We start from the raw sequence: 17,502 nt of genomic DNA, 5'->3' as shown, positions 1-17,502 counted from the left end.
TCAAGGAATCCATCTTAATTGAACAAAACAATCGTACTCTAAACCAACACCCTGGGATGCCAAAATATCTCTTCTAAGTCATGCAACAATATCCAGTTATGTGACCTCTTTGTTCCATACTGTATATTTATATTTGTGTCAATGTTAACTACTTGTACGTGATGATGACAAAACCTTGTCAAAACGTTGTACATTTGCTGTTATGTTAAACTTATATTAGTTTTTCTTCATTACCCATTCAAGCTGTCTCCAAGCATTATTAGTCTCAAAGTGGGTTCCTCATCATCGAATGTGTCTCATTTGTCTCTTTCCTCCCTACATTCTGGGTGAAGAATATGTCCCTATGGAGCCCCTGCCATCTGGTGTCACACCCCCTGGGCTTCCCTTCAAGCACTTTCTGAAGGGAGCTTATCTAAGTAAATACATTTGCACTAGCTCTTCCACTAATGAAATATGGGGTTTTAGCTAATTTGAGTGGGAAGGTGAGTTATTGTCTCAAAAGTTAATGTTTTCCTTATCTGAAAATGTACTTTCAAGAGATCCTCACATCTTTACACATTCCCACCCACCTTCCCCTCTTCTAGTGCACATTTTCATTTTGCCTCATCAAAGATTGAAGTTACCACAAGTACAAGTGCATAGGGAGAATTATTGTGCATAGACGAGATTATGTCGCCCTCTTATTGGTAGAGGGTTTTATTGCATGATTATGTCATTATACACCAGTGAGTTCACATTAAAATACGTAAAAGTAGGTAGGAGTTGCCTCAAGGCTAGTAGCATACAAGTCTCTTATTCAGATGCACGAAGAAGATAGCTAATATGTGTGAGGGATGAGTATCTATCAGAAATACATTTTTTGGATTAGGAAAATTTTAACTTTTATTCTTGAAGTGTATGTAATTTCATTAGCTTTTATAGCTATAACATGTTAAATTTGGTTGCTAGAATATGGCATGAGAGTAAAAGAAACTTTAATTCATAATAAGATAACTTTCAAATAATTACCTTGTTTGTGTTTTGATTAAAATCAACCATTGTTTAAAACTGAAAAGTGTTTTATGTTTGTTTTTAGATAGCTTGTGTCATTGAGTAAATTTTTTTTGAAATGTAATCATGTTTTTACTTTAAAGATCATGGAGGTGTATTTGATAAAAAGATAGACTTGCTGTTGCCAGATGATGTTGTTGATGGATCACCAAGAGCTTACTTCTCTGTTACAGGTGCATATTTAATTTTTTGGATTATTTCAAGTAAATTTTATTTGTACTTGAGTTGATATTTCTAAAACATTAGCTGTATTGAACTTGACATTTGACACCTATATTTTCTTTTACCAAGAAATATTTTAACTTCAGATATTTTTTTATGTGCAGTGATTTGTACAAACTGTACAGGGCTGAGTATGGATAGTTATGTTTCGTAAGAGTGTGCAGGTGTAAGGTAGATTTTTTAATTGATACACTTGCAGTCTTGTAGCTCAGTCACTGTTGTATAAACCACTACATTAGGCAGTAAATACAGACTTTTCTTCCTAAGTGATGATTGACTTACAGTGAATGGAGAAGCTTGACTCTGCATGGGTGCTGGTTTCGACACTAAATGTGCAAGAGTTTTTGTAACAGATCTTAGTCCAAATATTGAAATCTTAGGTTAGCCTGTGCTCTAGTTAAACTGTAGCTTTGGGGTGAAGCCTTGATTTATAAGTATATATTAATCAAAGATTGTAGAGGTAAATTTAGTTCGAATCAGAAGAATAAACTCAAGAAGTTAATGATTTAATTTACTGAAAAGAACAAATATCACACATTATCATATAACCACTGGATCTGTGCTTCCTACAAAGCAATCACCACAAATGTTGAGGTAAATCAGATGTTGAAGGACAGAATTTTTCTACCTTAAGAGAGTGATTGGTCATCAACAATAATAATTTTGAGAAAAAAGCAGGTACACCAAGCTGCTATGTAAAATTTAGATGAAACAATCATGCTGTGATATTTCTGTTGCCATGTATGGATGAGCATCTCAGTGTATTGTAAAGATTGGGCCTGTTTGGTTCACATATGACTAGACAAGATTGCTTTAACTCAAAAGCTACTTTTGAACAGCTAATGGAACTCATATTACATGATTTTCAATGTGAACTGTGTTTCATCTAATTGGTAATATTTTGATGTTTGAGGTTGCGTTTGATAATGATATTTCAATGGTTGCAACAAACAGGTCTGAAACTGAAGATGTAAACTGGCATGTGATTAAGATAGTGCTATTTATTTTTTATTTAGGTGATCTAATGGGACCCACACTGCAAGGCCTTGATAAATTAGTTAGATTGCCAACTGGTTGTGGTGAACAAAATATGGTTTTATTTGCTCCAAACATCTTTGTACTGGAGTATTTAACATCATCAGGACGTTTAACTGAAGACATCAAAACTAAGGCCATCAGCCATATGCAGGCTGGTAAGACCCACTTGCCTTTTGAACCTATTTCTTTTCTTATACATGAGTATATATGTAATCAGCTAGTAATGTACCATTAAGCTTTAAACTTTTCATTTTCTATTATTGTTGTAATTTTTTTGAAAAATCTCTGAAAGAAAGAGACATTAGTTAACCCTTTATACATATGTGTTAGTTATTTTATCAATTTAGAAATAAGATAGTGGAAAATATGTGGCAGGAATGTTTCATATGAATAAATGGAAAAGTACTGTAGTTTACATTTGTTAGTATAGATGTTTTTTTGTTTATTTATATATATGTGAAACATGTATCACAAGGTGTGGCATTCAACTTGCAGGGGGCCTGACATGACTTGTTAGAACACTTGACTTGTAATCTGCAAGTCGCAGGTTCGAATCCCCGTAACACTGAAAATACTCACCATTTCAGCTGTGGGGGCATTATTATGTGACAGTCAATCCCACTATTCCTTAGTAAAAGAGTAGCCCAAGAGTTGGCAGTGGGTGGTGTTGACTAGTTTTACCTCTAGTCTATCACAACTAAATTATGGATGGTTTAGGCAGATAGCCCTTGTGTAGCTTTGTGCAAAATTTGAAACAAACCAATTAACTTACAGTTTGAAAATAGAAAGTTTATTTTGTACTTTATTCCAACTTAGCATCCAGAACTACAGGTCACTGGTTTTGTGGAATCATAACTTCTTGAACTGTTTTTGAGTTAGTCATGTCTTTTCTCTATTATTTTTTGCAGAAAATAGTCTTTCTAGATTTAATTCTATTGGAAAAAGAAAAACATGTATTACATAGTTATAGATATTATTCCTGTAATTTTACATTTATATTATTACATAATAATAAAAATATTTATTTAGTAGCTTTATTATTATTGTTATTCATCATCATCTGTAACATTTAACTGTAGAAAAACAACTTTAAGTGGTTCTTCATATATTTAACTAGGCACTTGTGTATTTAACCTTTTCTGAACTGGGTGTCACTGATATCCCCTTGATTTTATCCTTCTCACAATAGAACTTTTCCAAATCGCATGAAAGTTAGAGAAAACTTACTAGATGTTATCTAGTTTGGGCTTAAAAAATTCATATAATTCGATTTAGTTTTTCTGTTAATTTTTATTTGGTGAACTTTCCAAAATTTTGTTGTGAGACACTTTTTTGAAAAACATTTAAAAGACTTCTTTTCATCTTAGAATTATAAATTTTTTATTGTTGGTCAGAAAGTCTCATGTTATATGTCCAGTTTATTTCCATTAACATATTTTTTTTTGAAACTTTATTTTGCAATTTGCAGTAGTTACCACTATAAATAATCAAAAACACCACATAATCTGATAAAAGATATATCAGTGACCTAAGATCTGACCTTTTAAAATGGTATCAAGTCTGGGGCTAAGTAACAGTATTTTTGGTAACAATATTGTTGGCCAAAATCAATTTATTCATGGGTGAATCTAATAAAGATACATTTCTTTCTATATTTATTTATGTGCAGTTTTTTTAGTATGATAAATTTAACAGTAATATTCAATAAATAAGGATTTGGGTTGCATTTAGCCATGGGAATATTTTGCTGTTGCTACCTTACTCTCTAAAGAAGACTTACTGATGTCTTGTCATGGAATAAAATTGTCATGACTTTCAAACAAATTAATTTTAACATGGTAACATTTTCAGAAATGAAAAGAACATTTAAATAAATTATAAAACATTCCCAGATCTGTGGTTTGTTCCTTCGTTTTCTAAGCTTCCACTAAATGTACTTTATTCAATTGTCTGTAGCTATTTTCAAAGATCTTAATTAGTAGTTGTTTCCATCGATTTATGACCTCACAGTATATGTTGTGAACAGAAGCCCATTATAATATATCTTGAGACAGAGATCGAAATTACTAGATTAACAAAACTCAGGGAATGATAGCTTCTTAGTAAGTAAAAACCAATCCTTTAGGATGGGCAGAAAAATTCTAAAAAATTTATAAGTGTGTTGCCTATAGGAAAGAATCCTTGGAACTATGCAACAATGTAAATTTTAACTTTTTTTTTTACATTTTCTTTCCACATTATGCTAAAGAAATGTTACAAAATAACAAACTATGAATTATAAAATATTTTTGAGTAAGGAATTGTTGAAACAGAGTTAGAATTATTATTTCTACTGACATTTTGAAATCTGATATGATGGAATTGACATCTAAAAGGTCATAATAAGGTTAAGCTATAACATTTAAAGAATAGCATATTACTCTGTGAAATGAGATTTTTCTGAAGAAGTAAAAGTTGAAACAGAGTGGAATTCAAACCCAAAACTCATATTGGTTTGAATCCCACTGAATTTCAGTTTTTGCTTTTTAAGGAAAATTTTAGGTATGCATTTATTTTTGCATTGGTAGATATTCATGTAGATTTTACGAATATTAAGATATGTTACATTATTCATCCATATGAAGATAAAGTTAATTTTATTACTTTTGAGGAAAAGCTCCAGTAATTTAATATTAAACTCTTAATTTATTTTAATTATTCAGAAGATACTGATTTATATCAGAGTTTATCTGATGAGTATTTTGGTTTCTCAGGTTACCAACAAGAACTAACTTATCGACATGAAGATGGTTCTTATAGTGCTTTTGGAGATCAAGATCCAGAGGGAAGTATATGGTTAACAGCATTTGTACTGAAATCATTTGCTCGTGCTCAAAACTTCATTACAGTAGATCAAAAGGACTTAACACGTAGTACTAAGTGGATAACTAAACAGCAGCTTGAAAATGGGTGCTTCCAGGAGACTGGAAAAGTTTTGCACAAGGGAATGAAAGTAAGCAAAACTATTAAAAGAAGTATTTAGAGTCAGTGTTTGATTTTTGGTTATTCCGTATAATTTTTACAGTTTATTCTCTCCAATCATTCTCTTTCATCATTTGTATAGGCATATATCCTACTACAAAAATAATATGCAAAAGATGTTAGCTTGTTAGAGTGTTTTCGGTATCAGTGTAACGTTTCTAAAGAGAGAGAGATTCTTGTTCTTGACTTGATGTATTCATTAAAGACTTTTTATTATGTTTGACTAGACTAAGTTGAAAGTGATGTGATGATAAATCAATTTTCAAGCAATTTATTTGGTGTTTTTGTAAAATGTAACCTATTCTTTCTTCCATTACTTTTTAACTAATATCTAACTATTTTTCTTAATAAAATTGATTTTTCATAATTAAAAAGTAATTTAGATTACTACAGTAAAGTAAATTTCTTCATAACACTTCTGAGTAAATTACTGAATATGTATAATTACTGTACTATAAGCTATTCACCATGAAAGGAAACTGTTTGACTTGTATCATGGTTATTTCAAATACATTTTATGAGTTGTTAATGTCCAGTTGAACTGTTTATAATATTTTGTATTAAGTAAACAACGAATTTGTAGCTTTTATCTCGCTAGGGCCATGCTTTTAAAGTTTTATTTTTCATATCATCAGTCATGTAAAAAATATGTTTTTACTCATATTTAATGTTATAAATGAAAACATGAATCTTTTGTAAGACAATTTTTCATTTGCTTGTGATAAATTATTCAGCAACTAAGTGTGAATTTGTCTTTTTTCATGATCCTTAAGTTAACATTACTCTTAACAGGGAGGAGTTGGAACAAAAGATGGATCACTTGCTCCATTGACTGCTTATGTTCTTATCTCACTTATGGAAGCAGGTTTCAAGAATTATTCCAAATTGTATGATAATGCCCTCTTCTGTCTAAAAGCTGAAACTGATTTATCAAGCTACTCACTAGCGTTATTTACTTATGCTACTGCACTTGCTAATCTTCCTCAGGCAGAGAAATACTATAAAATGTTGGAGGAAAAAGCCACTTCTGAGAGTATGAAATTTCTATTATCCATGTATTAGTTTCTTAATGACTTTACTCTTTTAGTGAGATTGTTTACGTTTGTAATGAAGTATTGGTATATTTTTTAACTTCATTGGCAAAACCCAATAAAACTTATAAAATTAATGAAGATATTTTGCACAATCTTGGCTTTTTTAAAAGTGTAATTAGTCTTATTTATGAAGAAGATTTTTTACATATTCTTTTGTATTTGATTCTGTTCAAAAATCAAGGGTGGTGAGAGTTTCTTTGTTGCATAGTTCTTGTTTATTAACAGCTCTGCTGAGGGTTGAGTACATTATATTAAAACTATTTTGAATAGGCAGCAAGTAGCATGACAACCCCAGCCGATATGAAACTTGTATATATTTTTGGAATGTGTCAGAACTACATTTTATCATTGTTTGGTATTCCATAAGTAGTGTGATGCTATTAAATTTGATCAATTTTGGGAAGGGTATGTAACGGTCCTTTTCGACAAAAATACTTATACACTTATATCATAAAGATGTGTTCAGATTGGGATTTAGAATTTCCAAGATGGGGATATCCCTTGAAATTAATGGCATTGGAAAACATAGGAATATGAATGAACTTGGGGAACCAGGACCATCCAGAAGGAGACCTGCAACAAGTTGTACTCCATTGATAAGAAAAGTGTGAAATTGTATAACAGTTAAGTACCCACAGTCAGAAAAGTCAGTAGCAAAGGCCAACCACATATTTCAGGCAACAGTACATAACTTAATCAAGAAGGATCTCCATGTGGAAAAGTGATACAAGTTTCTTCTCTGACATATAGCACTATTGTCAAGATATATGGCTGTCAGATAGAGCATGATTAGACTTGGCAACATGGACTGTAACAATATGATGAGGCTCCAAAATTGTTTTAATATAATGTACTCAACTTCTGTATTAAGAATTTGGAAATGCTTCATTCAAATAGGCAAATCATATTCTCCATGATATATGTGTGATGTCTTACTGAAACTTTCTGATGCATGTTCCAGTTACTGTCATTTTTAATTATCATGTAGTGCTTTTGTCACACCAACTTTTACAAACCAGGCAACTAAGTAATTAGAAAATAAATTAAAAATGCATTTTGGATATTTAGTCCTTGAACGTGAACAGACTTATAGGTTTGAATGATTTTGAAACACAGACTTATAGGTTTTGAATGATTTTGAAACACATTTCACTTTGAGATTTAAGTATATCCTTTAGTCACCAAGTCTTTCAACTTATCATGTAAGATATATGAGAAGTTTTCATAGCAAGGTATTCTAGTAGTTATGTAACAAAGATTTTGCAGGTGGAACTAAAGCTTGTTGTTTAGGACACACTAAAGATGTAATGGTTTTGTTTATGTTTTTATCAATGAAAAGACCAGGATAAGCATTTTTATACAGTACATTTCTGATATGTAATAATTCTTTGTAAGAGCTAACTGCTTCTTGAGTCCTAGGTACAAAAATTTAAACTAAATCAAAAATATAAACCAGTGAAAATTTTCTTGTTACCACAACTTGTAACCTTCAACTTGAAAAGCAAAATTCCTTCACTTTATTAGAATATCAAAGATTTAAGTTTGCAGTCATTTTTATATTCACAAGTGAAAATGATGATTTTACACTTGTTTGTAGTTATACACAAAGGTACATAATGGGCTATCTGTGCTCTGCCCACCACATGTATCGAAACCCGGTTTCTAACGTTGTAAGTCCGCAGACATACCACTGTGCCACTGGGGGGCTTACACTTGTTATTCAGGTAGTTAAAAGTTTCAGAAGATTCATATATAAAAAGTAATCATCTACATATTAGAGTAGTATAAAAACTTTAAAATAGGTAAACAGTCTTGAAGCTATAGTGCTTCATTATGTGACATAAAACGATTTGGTAGGGACGGAACAAGGGATTCCCCATTCTAAAGCATCATAAAAGTCACTATTGAAAATTACAAAAAGGATTCTTTAATTGCAAAGTGTAATAGTTTTTAAAGAAAAGTTTTACTGTATTATTAACAATTTCAGAAGAAACAAAACAAGATCACAAACTAAATCAATGGTTTCTTCAAGATGAATGCTGGTACATACTGAGTTAACATCAAAGGTGATAACAAAAACATTATTTCCAAAACTGCATACATGATAAAATTTTGGCAAAACCGAAAATGTTTATTATAAATAGTATATTCTGATGAAGAAAGTAAGAAACAGTGGAAAAACTGATAAGTTATTCTATGAACATTACTTTGTTTTGAAGTATTGCTTATTATTCAAATATTATTATGGCTTGCAGATATTCATTATTTTATCAACAATTGTTTATTTTTTCTTGTCAGCATATTAGGTTTAAGTGGTGTATGTTCAGTAGAAAATACTTTATATACATACATACAGAAAGTTAGTACTTCTTTTCTGTAACCATATGTGCAACTGAACAATAGATTTCAGAAGCTCTTACTCTTAACAATAAACTTTCTTCCACACCTACTATCTCCATCTTTTTAGGGATATACTTGTGAAATGGGAAGCATAAAGTAGAGATTACAACTGTTTGTTTTTCCAAGTATGTACATTTTGTTAATACCAGTTAATCTGTATGATATGTATACCTCACTGACACAAGATTTCCAACTTGAGTGAGTAGAATTAAGCAAAGAAATCAGGGCTTTTTATGTTTTATTACTGTAAGATATATATATCATTGTTTAGCACTTTAGATACCAGGATAAAATGTACATTAACAGTTTTATCAGATCATTATCATAGAAGTATAAACAAATCCTTATGTTGGGACTTTAACATGATTACAACAGTACTTACATTGCTCCTTGTATTACACAGAAGATTATGATGGCAAATATATACATATATTCTGTAACATGTAAGATTATTGCATAGTATATATTATGAAGTACGAGCTTTTTGTATGAGGAAATAAACATTACTACTGCTTAGGTGTATAACATTAAAATATATAAAAACAAAATATTAAGCTCACTAATATTTTCAACATTCAGTCAAAATTAAAACATTTACTAGAAATAGAAAAAATTATCCAGTGTATGAGACATATATTGTTTGATGTTAATGCTTAATAGCATGTGTTTTAGAGCTGAAACAAACATAAGAATAAGAACACTTTTTTACAAATATTTAAACTAAAATTTGCTATTTGAATATTTGTTTTTTAATATGTTATATTTTTAAAGATTTTCCTTATTTTTTAAACAACATTGACATCACTTCAATCCTTGAGTGTGAGGCACAAGCGAATTTAGCCAACTACAACCTCTGAATACAAACTATGAAAAAATATCTTTATATGTGTTTCAGTATTTACTACTGTACATAATGTTTATAACTCAGAATATTGCAGTTGTAATCAGATTATTTTCTCCCAGACTTCATTATGGCCCCACCAATGTAGTGAGAATAATGACCTCTGAAGATTGAAATTTTAGATAAAATAACTCAAATGACATGACAGAAACAAATATTTGCATGATGTGATAAATATTTAAAATTCTTATTGTGCCTCAAATCTATAAAGTAAGAAACTAATGATGCTAAATATAGGAGTGTTCCAAAATGCATATGCAAAAGAGAAAATTGAATAACATTTGTATTATTTGAGATAACAACAAAATACAAAACAAAATATCTTCTGAAGGCTTGTAAATTTTACTTAATTTAATTAATAAACTTCTAAACGTCTTCCATCATTAGCTATAATCAATCTAATTCTGAAAACACATTTTCCAACACAGCTGTTGGGATGGATAAGGCAGCATCATGGATATGAAGTTTCAGTTCTTCAAGATCCCTTGGTTTGTCATAGTAACTTCTGTTTTTAAAAAGCCCCAAAGATAAAAGTCCAAAGTGGTAAACTCAGGAGAACTTTTCAGAAGTTATTATTTTGCTCAAAAACAGGGTCAGTTCTGAGATCTGCAATAAAACACATGCATAAATAATAATGAGAAATAATGTAAGTAATAACAATAATAATTAACTTAAATAAAATTTAAAAGCTTTCAGAAGATATTTTGTTTTGAATTTTGTTGTTACCTCAAATAAAATGTTATTCAACTTTCTTTTTGGCAAGTTCATTTTGGGACATTGTATAAATGAATACAAATGTGTGGCTTCTTGGCAGTAAATGCTTCTAACAATATTAAAAGTGAACCACAATGGCAATTTAAAAATAAGTTATTAATTAGGGCCAAATTGACTGTATGCAATCTGTACTGTATAGAGTGCCTAATGGTGGGGTCAATTTTGGAGATATGTGTAGAATCCAGAATGCTAGTAATTTTGATGACAAAGTTAGTAAAAGTATTATATAATATATTTTTAACACTCTCTCATACACAGCCTATAAAGTTTGTTACCATTGTTGAGTAATTGATTTAAATATGCAAAACAAAAAGATATATATAATTTTATTGTTAGTCAATATCTGAATACAAGTAACATATATTCAAACAGCGAAATCTACTATTTGTTTCAGCTCTAATGTATTTCATTATTTATAATTAAGTAAATTACAAGTTAATTTTCTGTTCTCTAAATTCTTTTGTTTTAAACGAAACTTGTAATTGTGATCTCTTTAAACATAAGTGGCAGCTAATAAAGGTTAACTGAAGAGTTTATTTCTAACTCATGATAATATGACCCTTAACAACTGTTTTTGTCAATGAAGATAAAGTTATTAGTTAATAAAAAATATAACCATCAACTTACATATGTGGTTTCAGGAAACTTGCAATACTGGAAAGAAAAACAAGGTAATTCTCTATCTTTAAGCGTTGAAACAGCTGGATATGCCATATTGTCTTTATTGGAAATGGGAGGCGTTAAACATCTCAGTAGAGCTCTCCCCATCTTGCGATGGGTTACGCAGCAAAGAAATTCAAATGGTGGATTTGTATCTACACAGGTTTGTATTGTTTGTAGTTGTATGATTTATAATAAATTATTTGTACAGTTATTTTTGAAACTAAATTATCAAAACAGGTTAAATAACTGGGTTTTAGTTGTTGTAGTAATATGCTTATTAAACAATTTAAAGTGATTGTTTTAAAATTTAATAACGGGAGATTAATAGTTGTAAGAATAAGTTCATTAACAGGTCCAAAAGCTAGGGTTATTAAAAATAGCTATATTGTAATCATAGGCATTTCTAAAGTTGGAATTTGGGTGAGACATATTGTATAAAGCTTTTTATTATATTGCCTCCTCAAGAAAATATTGAAAATAAAGGCTTAATCTGGTAAATTTTCAAACTTGACTGTTTTTTATAAAAAAGAAAGAAAGCACATTTTGTATTTACTTATCATTAGAAAAACAAATAATTTAATAATAAATTGTGTACTTGTATAATTTTAAAATTATCTTTGCATTGTTTTATTCTGAGGTAATTAATAATACATGATAATTTTTACTATTTTCTTTTTGTTGATATATGTCATTCACCATTTCAGTGGGCCACTATGACTACCTTATGTGCACACTTTGGTTTGTAATTGTTGCTATACATATCCTTTTTTTTTCTCTAATTTATTCTTGAAATTCTAAGGATCAACTCAACAAAAATTTATGATGAAATGTATTTTTTTTGTAATTTACATGTAAATTTCTTACAGGTTTATTATTTAGTCAGAGAAGAACAAAAGTAACAGCTAGATAGTAGAAGTCTGAAAAATAAATCGTTTTTTGTGGCTTGTTTTTTTAATTCAGGATACTGTGGTTGCCCTTCAAGCTTTGTCTAAGTATGCAACGTTGGCAGGTCAGTACATCCTCAGCATGAATATTCTGGTTCAAGGTGATTCCCTTGATAATATTTTTGAATTAAATCAAAAGAATTATGTTGTAATGCAAACTGTGAATATACCTGTGTTGCCAACTTCCTTGGATGTGAGTGCTGTCGGTCTTGGATGTGGACTAATACAGGTTAGTAAAGTATTGTGGCCCAGTTTTAATACAAATGGGTCGTTTTTAGTTTTGCATGATTTTAAATTGTTTATAAGCTTTATACATTGTTAAGTGTGTTTAATCAGTACTTTTTTATAGAATAATATTTTTATTTTATTCTAACTACTACTTGTGGATATCTTTAATTATGTAGAGGAAGTGACTTTTAATTGTTTTTTTTAATATTCTAAATATGAGTTTATTCTGTATAATAAATTAAGCCACCAGTGTTTATCAGCTAAATAAATGTGATTACCTTATATGTTGTTTTTTTTAGGCAAGTCTACGTTATAATGTGAAGCAAGAATTTAAGAATGATGCTCTAGAGCTAGTGATAAAAGTAAAGCCTAAAGGCTCTCACCATTGTAACGATCCACTGGTTAATGTGTGCATGAGGTTAGTGTAATCAATATTTACAATAAAAAGTGACTTGTACCTGAAGGGTGTTAATAGACTTCATCCAGTGATTATCATATGCAGATCAACCAGCCCAAACTCAACACAATCACCCAGTAACTCATTCTTACACCTGAGCTTTCTCCTTGACTAGACTCTCTGACCTTTCAATTCTTATTGTGTATTTGTTTTCTATCTTCCTAAGTTGTAGATCTCACATGACCCTGATTTCTCTGTTTGCATTACCTATGTCATTATATTGAAATAGAATTGTTAAACAACCTCCAAACAGCTGGATAAAATCTATTAAAACATTTGAAAGTAATTAGTTTTCACTTTCAAACATCTTTTAAGCAAGTGATTGGTGTAATTTCATAAAACAAAATGTATAAATAACCATTGTTAATTAGTCTTTAACGTGTTTTGATGTCCTTTATTTTACTGGTGAAGTTTTTCTTCTTGAGTATACTATTCATGGCCAAAGTTTGAAATGGCTGAGCCATAATAACACAGACCTGTGAATTTAAACTTCATAAAAGTTGTTTTAGTTTTAATAATGGATTTTCCATAATCAGCTATGCAGATTTAAAAAATAATATTCATTTTTTCTATCATGTAAGTATTTATTACAAATCAAGAAGAAGAAAAACTTATTTATATCAAATTATTTTGTTTACCACAATGAACATTTCTTTTATTATGTTTGTTAACAAGAATACAAACAAACTGAAGAAAACGGAAGAACATTGATGTCAAATGAATATGCATCCTCATTCATCCTGATTTTTTTGTGAAATCTACATCTTTTAGTCTCAAAACTGCGTGTTGTGGTCTTTCTTTTATGAATTGCTTCTAGAGCATCTCATTTCAATGATGAGCAGTAATCAGCTATCATGTAGATGTTCCACCTGTATGTCCTGAAAAATCTGTACGTGATGGAGAAAAATGGATATCATTTTCAGATTTAGTGTACATGAATTACTGTAGAACATGTAAAAATTTCAAGACAATAAAACCATCGCAGGCCTGTATAGTCAAATAAAGTTCATATAATCATTCGAAAATTGTATAAGTATAGAGTTTATGAATTTGTCCTGCAAACTTCATTAATATACAGTAGTTAGTAATATTACTTTAACTCTTAGTTTTTACTTTATTTTGTTCACATTAAGTTTGAAGTTATTGTAAGTTACCAAGTGTTACAATCAAAATAGTATGAAAATTACATCCTTAAATTCTTTAAGACTGGATATCTGACACATAAATTAAGTTACACTTTTGGTGTGTGTTTTTTAGAGATGATGAAAACATGTTATTAAAAATTTATTTTATTTTAAATACCTAGTTTGTAAGTAGAAAAGTAGAATTAACAGTTTTAGTGTATAATTATTATTGTAGCATATTAATTTACTGTTGCAGTTTTCAAACTAGCTTTTTTATTTATAAACATTATTAAATAATGGAGTAATGATTTTCTGATATAGAATTTTGCAGACAATTCTTATTGTAGATATCATCAGTTTAATTTGTAGTTTTACATTGAGCTTAAATTTTCATTATTTACATTCAAACAGGTATACTATACCAGGAGAAACATCAAATATGGCTGTTCTGGAATTTAAATTGTTATCTGGTTATGCTGTAGATGAAGAGAGTTTGATTCAGGTAAAAATTTTTGATTTACCTTGTTTAATTTGACTAGCCATATGATTTATTGGGTATTTCAAATATAACAAATCTAAAATAGTTTTTAATATTTATAATTCACAATACCTGTGGTCTAGTGGTTAGTGAGTCAGTTTGTGGATCTGAGGGTCCATGTCTTATGTCTCTCTGTCACAGAAAGAAAAATATCATGCTTCACACTTTGGGGTTGCAGGTGCATTATAAAAGTGACAGTGAAATCTCAGTATTTGATTAAAGGTATCAACTTAACTGAAGTGATAAAATCACAATTAATTGTAGATGTTTGTTCTAAAAATTACTCTTCTAGATATGTAGTAAAAAGTAGGCCTGATATACTACTTGTTATGCATTTCTGAGTAGAAGTCCATGTATGTATAATTATCCCTTACACTGTGGGAACAGTGTTTATTTTCTATTTGAAACATATAGGAATAATTATCTGCTACACTGTGAAAGCAGTGTTTATTCTCTCTGTGAAACTTTTCAATATAATTTGTTACTATGCTGCTATTTTTTGGTACTTAGCTTTAAAGGTAAAACAGGTTGTTTGTGATTTCATGGTAGAATCCTTTGTTCTGATATGATATCTTACCTGCACTCACAAAATAGATTTTTCTCAACTAGCACTGCCTTCTATTGGTGCAAATTTTCAATGCATGCTACTGGCTTTCCACCTCCTGCTTCTGCATATCTACATGCAATTTACCATGCAGCAGCTCTCCACCAATAGGAGCACAACATCACTCTTATCATAACCAGTGCCCTCTTCACATCTGCACTCATTAATCACTTCTTAATTGGCAGTAATACTGTACAGACGTACTGGTTTATCCTCACAAATTTCTCAGCATTTTCCATTATACTATTGATTTAATTTTTATGTAAATTTACACATTTTGATATTGTGAAAGCTTGTTTTTTCTTTTACAAATTTTCTTGCTTTTTCAGGGGCCTTTTTGCTATTGTATTATAGATTCTACTCTGTGGTAAGTGGTGCTTGACCAGGTTTTTTTTTTTTGATAATCCACACTGTCCATTTTGTGACCGTGCTCGATGTCAATTACATTGTAGCCCTTCCTACCGTGGACCTGGTGTACAATTTCAGATGCTGCCTGGTTTTGATTGATCAACTCCATCGACGTGGTAGCTCTGCAGATCTGGTGTTGGCTGTAGCTGGATGCAGCATATGTTTTCCCACTTACATATGGCTGGATATGCTCCTCCTACCATGGACTGGAAGTACTATACTCATTGTCATCGGATTTTGGACCAGAGATGTCATTCTGCCTGGGCTTTCCACCTTACTACCATCTGCTGGATGCTGGTTCCTGGCAGATCTGGTGTTGGTTGTGTCGGAAATGCGTGTAAGTGGTGATGGATTTTGGTACAGAAGCTCATCTTCCCTACCAATTCCTGTTTGGAGGTGAAGAGGTTGAAGAGGTAGGTGAATCCTCTACCTACTGCGGTTGAATTACCACTATGGTCTGTCATGCCCTAGCGACTTGACACCCTGCATTCCCATTCATTGGTCATCCATATTCCGGGATTCCTTCATGTTTTTCTATCTTTTATTTTCGGGACACTGTCATAAAGGAGTGAAGAGTGTACCTTGTTCAGATGTGATGCAGTCTCCCGTTGAGGTGTGATTGTTTTTTTTTTTGGTTCCACACCTCTTGGTCTCTCTTTGGCCACTTTTTTTTTTATCAACCCTCCACCTGTTCAATGTGGGATTCTAGCTAATTTGTGAGAGGAGGTAAGATATTGTATCAGAAGATAGCATTTTCCTACAATGAAAATGTATTTCCAAGAGATACTTACCTCCTTTCACATTTCTCACCCAGCCTCCCCATTTCCGATGATATATGGTGTAGGTCTTCTGACCAATCTCAAAGTGAGTACAGATGTGAAGAGGGCACTGGTTAAGGTAGTAGTAGTTTTGTGTTCCTATTGGTGGAAAGCTGCTGCATGATCATTTGCATGTGGACATGCAGAAGCAGCTGGTGGAAGGCTAGTGGGGTGCATTGTAAATTTGCATCAATAGAGGACAGTGCTAGTCAAGAAAATTTATTCTGTGAAAAGAGGTAAGTATCTATCGGAAATACATTTTCAGTGTAGGAAAATGCAAATTTTTGTGATGTCATAATCATTCATCTTTATTCAATCACTCAAAAATAACTTGTGGGACCTTTTTTAGACTTACTTCTCTAAGGTACTTAATTTATTCTCCTTGATATATATACATTTCAGTGTACATTTTAGAAACATCTGACATGCAAAACTTATTTGTGACAAATCTTGGAGCATTTTCATCATTCACTGCTTTGAATTTTTCTGGGATGATAGGGAGGGAACCTGATGTACAAATGAAAGCATAGGTTTTTAAGGTTTATCAAAGCTGAACAGTGATATGTAGCTCAAGAAGTAAAGTAGTGATTGTCAGGAAAGCCCTGCAGTGTATCCCAAAACTTCTGCAAAAGCACATTATCATGCTGATGTTATGTTGTAATCACATGACAAAATTCATGTGGCCTGCACAACATGTAACCACTAGAATCTTTGGGGATTTCTCTGGGATTCATTATATGTATATATATAGCAAAGGCAAATACATCTGTCTACAGATATAGGGAGAAAAGATGAGTATAATCCATATATTCTGTGGGATAACACACACCTATGAACAGATACCATGCTATAAGCCCTCTGACACAATGCAGCTTTCAGCTGTGCCTGGCTAACATTAACAATACAGAAGTTACAATGATGCATGTTACCATATCTAATAATATAAAACTGACCCTTTGTCTTTACAAAGTGACCTGTCTTGGCTGTGTTTTAGTGGATTAGTATTTTGTAAAATACAGTCACATTTCAATTATTATACATAATATATGTATATACATTATTACTATTTACAAATAAGTTCTTAAAACATAGAATAGTATATAAAGAAGTAAATCAAACAATTATCTCTTCTAGTTCTGACCTTGCCCCCCAGTGGCACAGCGGTATGTCTGCGGACTTACAACGCTAGAAACAGGGTTTCGATACCCGTGGTGGGCA

General features: G+C 31.1%; 1 pseudogene; it reads left to right on the top strand.

Moving 5' to 3' along the window:
- The window catches only part of LOC106465385, a 163,917-nt pseudogene that overhangs the window by 127,276 nt on the left and 19,139 nt on the right, over positions 1 to 17,502 (top strand).

Source organism: Limulus polyphemus, unplaced genomic scaffold (assembly GCF_000517525.1).
Source record: "Limulus polyphemus unplaced genomic scaffold, Limulus_polyphemus-2.1.2 Scaffold1927, whole genome shotgun sequence".
NCBI lineage: Eukaryota > Metazoa > Arthropoda > Merostomata > Xiphosura > Limulidae > Limulus > Limulus polyphemus.
This window is presented reverse-complemented; position numbering and strand designations above follow the sequence as displayed.